The sequence below is a fragment of the Piliocolobus tephrosceles genome, chromosome 4 (assembly GCF_002776525.5).
Source record: "Piliocolobus tephrosceles isolate RC106 chromosome 4, ASM277652v3, whole genome shotgun sequence".
In the NCBI taxonomy this organism is placed as follows: domain Eukaryota; kingdom Metazoa; phylum Chordata; class Mammalia; order Primates; family Cercopithecidae; genus Piliocolobus; species Piliocolobus tephrosceles.
This window is the reverse complement of record NC_045437.1, coordinates 130140289-130144710: the sequence shown is the minus strand read 5'-3', so window position 1 is coordinate 130144710 and position 4422 is coordinate 130140289.

The window sequence follows — 4422 nt, the reverse complement described above, 5'->3', positions numbered from 1 at the left end:
GAGGCCTGGGAGCTCTCACACAGAGTTTTCAAAGGGATGAGGAGTACTTGCCAAAAACAGTGGTCCTTAGAGTGTAATTACCAAGCAGCAGCAGTGGCATCTTAGAGATGTAAATTTCTGGGCCCACCCTGGACCTGTAGAAATTCTGGGGGTAGGGCCGTGGACTACATGGTTTAACAAGACCTCCACGTCTGATGCATGCTTAAGTTTGAGAGCCACTGGTCTAGAGAAGAGAAGACCCAGGCAGATTATGAGGATGATCTCCAGTTATTTGAAGGAGTCAGGAGAAGGAGGTGTGATATGAGATCCTGGAGGGCAGCACCAGAACCTTTGGCTGGAAAAAATGGGAGACAGGTTTTAGGACAATAGAAAGATTTCACAAACAGTTAAGGCTGGTTTGAGAAAGATTTTTGCCTGGTGGGTAGTGAGCTGCTTGTTTCTGGGGGAGTTTAAGGAAGGATTGCATGACCAACAGTTGGTAGATATTGCAGAGGTCTGTGAAGTACACAGAAGAGGAAACTGAAAGAGGAAGCGTGTGTTAGGAAGGCTCTGCAAATCAGGAACAGCAATCGAGGACTGGCATCCAACATCTCTCATCACTATGGTAACAGTGGGGGTGGGGGTGGTAACAAGCTAATTGTGTTTATAAATCTCATCTGGGGCTTGTTTCTGGGCACTTTCTTGAGTTATAGCTGAATCCAGGATCCTGGTCTCTGCCGTGCAACAAATCCTAACTCCTGGGACCAGGATCCCATTTTGAAATTGCTTATATTTCTATCTCTAGATTCTACCTGCTCATTAAACTTTCTTGAGTTGGGTAGAAATTCCAATATGGGGAAACAGGTGGAGGAAATCTGATGATCAACTCAAACACCTCAGGACAGGAAGCTGTATCTAAAGTAATGAATACTAATATCAAACCTACACATTGCATTTGGTGGGTAAAAGTGTGAGCTCTAGAAACAGAAGGCTGGATATCATCAACTGAAGAATGAGGAGGTTCATAAATTTGGAAAGGAGAGCTTTATTTCTCATAAAGGATTGCAGCCTGCAGGGTCGCCATTCTGACAGGGTGAGAAGCATAGCCTCTGGTCAGAAGCCCAAAACAGATACTCTGAGAGTGGGGCAAATGGAATAGAAAATTTATGCTGAGCAGAGTGGTCAAATATACATATTCAATAAACTATCAGAGGAATCATGAATATTTATGAAGGAGAAACATGCACATGTGCAATTGAGCTTCATCCCCCTCCATGGGTCCCATGTATAAAAAATGACGGTGTTAGCATGATCTAAGGGTGGAGTTTTTGGCCCTTTGATATCAAAAGGTGAAGCAGACAGGAAAACCCTTATTGCTCATTCCTTGTAGATTGGCCAGAACCACTCTGTGGTTGGTGATCTCTTAACAGGCAAAAAAGGAGAGGCAGCATTAGGTGGTAAGCTGATATCAGTGGTGGAGTGTTTTGAAAGGGCTGCTTTCTTTTTAAAATATTTTTAAATGTATTTTTTAAATTTTTGATAGGTTTTTGGGGAACTCGTGGTGTTTGGTTACATGAATAAGTTCTTTAGTGGTGAGTTGTGAGATTTTGGTGCACCCATCACCAAGCAGTGTACCCTGTACCAAATGTGTGGTCTTTTATCCTTCGCCACTCTACCCTTTCCCCTGAGTCCCCAAAGTCCAATGTATCATTCTTTTTTTTTTGAGATGGAGTCTCGCTCTGTCACCCAGGCTGGAGTGTAGCGGCATGATCTTGGCTCACTGCAAGCTCTGCCTCCTGGGTTCAGGCCATTCTCCTGCCTCAGCCTCCTGAGTAGCTGGGACTACAGGCTCCTGCAACCACGCCCGGCTAATTTTTTGTATTTTTAGTAGAGACGGGGTTTCACCGTGTTAGCTAGGACAGTCTCGATCTCCTGACCTCGTAATCCGCCCACCTCAGCCTCCCAAAGTGCTGGGATTACAGGTGTGAGCCACAGTGCCCGGCCCAATGTATCATTCTTATGACTTTTGTTCTCATAACTTAGCTCCCATATATGAGTGGGAACATACAATGTTTGGTTTTCCATTCCTGAGTTACTTCACTTCATCCAGGTTGCTGCAAGTGCCATTATTTCATTCCTTTTATGGCTGAGTTGTATTCCATGATGTGTGTGTGTGGGTATACACACACCATATTTTCTTTGTCCACTTCTTGTTGGTTGATGGGCATTTGGGCTGGTTTCATATTTTTGCAATTGCAAATCATGCTGCTGTAAACATACATGAAAGTATGTGAAAGTATCTTTTTCATATAATGACTTATTTTCCTCTGGGTAGATACCCAGTAGTGGGATTGCTGGATCAAATGGTAGTTCTACTTTTAGTTCTTTAAGGATTCTCCACGCTATTTTCCACAGTGGTTTTACTAGTTTACTTCCCCACCAACAGTGTAAAAGTGTTCCCTTTTCACTGCATCCACACCAACATCTATTCTTTTTCTGATTTTTTGATTATGGCCATTCTTGCAAGACTGAGGAGGTATCCCACTGTGGTTTTGATTTGCATTTCCCTGATCATTAGTGACTTTGAGCATTTTTCCATATGCTTCTTGGCCATTTGTATATCTTCTTTTGAAGATATTCATGTCCTTAGCCCACTTTTTAATGGGATTGTTTTTTTCTTGTTAATTTGTTTGAATTTGTATCAGTCTGTTTTCACGCTGCTGATAAAGACATACCTGAGACTGGGAGGAAAGAGGTTTAATTGGTTACAGTTCCACATGGCTGGGGAGGCCTTAGAATCATGGTGGGAGGTGAAAGGCACTTCTTACATGGTGGCAGCAAGAGAAAAATGGGGAAGAAGCAAAAGTGGAAACCCCTGATAAACCCATCAGATCTCATGAGACTTATTCACTATCATGAGAATAGCACAGGAAAGACCGGCCCCAGTGATTCAATTACCTCTCCCTGGATCGCTCTCACAACACGTGGGAATTCTGGGAGATACAATTCAAGTTGAGATTTGGGTGGGGACACAGCCAAACCATATCAGAGTTCTTTGTAGATTCAGGATATTAGTCCTTTGTTGGATGTATAGATTATGAAGATTTTCTCCCACTCTGTGGGTTGTCTGTTAGTTCTGCTGATTATTTCTTTTGCTGTGTAGAAGCTCTTTAGTTTAATTAAGTCCTATCTATTTATCTTTGTTTTTGTTGCATTTGCTTTTGGGTTCTTGGACATGAAATCTGAAAGGGCTACTTTCTGTTAAGCCCTTAGGGAAGAAAGGCTAAAGATGGTTAATGAGGGAGGGGGTATAACGATGTGTATCTGAGTCTCCTATCCTGTCATGGCTGAGAACGCAGTCTTCAAGTTTACTCTGGGATCCCCTTGGCCAAGAGATGGTCCATTCAGTCAGTTTGGGGGGGGGCTTTGAATTTTATTTTTAGTTTATGCTATATAGTTGCATGACCTTGAGCAAGTTGCTTTTCTCTGCCTTATTTTCCTTGTCTCTTGAGGTGAGACTCACATTAGTGCTACCTTAGAGGACTGTTTCTGGATTGAGACAATAGCACTGTGTCCATTACATGTTAAGCACTCAACATATTTAAACTATTATCATTGCTATCGTTGTTTCATCTCAATGAATTTCTAAAGTACCTCTAAGGACAGTAGGGTAGGTATTGTTAACCCCATTTTACAGCCTCAGAAACTGAGGCAAAGGATATTTAAGACTCAGTATGACATCATACTGCTTCACTATTACTGGCCGGATAAAACTAGGACTTAGTTTTCCTAAATTCATGTGGACTGGACAAGGGACAGGTTCTGTATGTGTGTTCTAGAAAGGAGGGACAGAATTTATATTTTGAAAAGGCAATATAAGCACATAAGTAAAATTCTACAAAAAGGTGTGTGGTGGAAAATAAACCTCCTTTCTATCCCCCTCATATCCAGTTCTTTGATCCCTTTCTGTTGACAGATCCTGTGCATCTTTCAGGAGCTGTTTCATGCATACACAAGCCTCGTGTGTGTATGTATATCCCAGGAGACTGTTTCTACAAAAGGCCCCTTCCTGCTCCTGTCCCTGATCCAGGGGTGTGTGTGTGTGTGGAGTGTAAGGGGTATGTGTGCGGTGGATGTGTGTGGGGTGTGAAGGGTGTGTGTGTTAGGTGTATGTGTGTGGGGTGTGAGGGGTGTATGTGTGTGTGGTGTGTGTATGTGTGGGGTGTGGGTGTGTGTGTGTGTGTGGAGTCTGTGTGTGGGGTTTGAGGGGTGTGTGTGTGAGGGATGTGTGTACGCATGTGTGTGGGGTGTGAAGGTGTGTGTGTGGGGTGTGAGGGATGTGTGTGCACGCATGTGTGTGTATGGTGTACATGTGTGTGAGGTGTAATGTGTGTGTGGTGTATGAGTGTGTGGGATGTAAGGGGTGTGCGTGGGGTGTGTGTG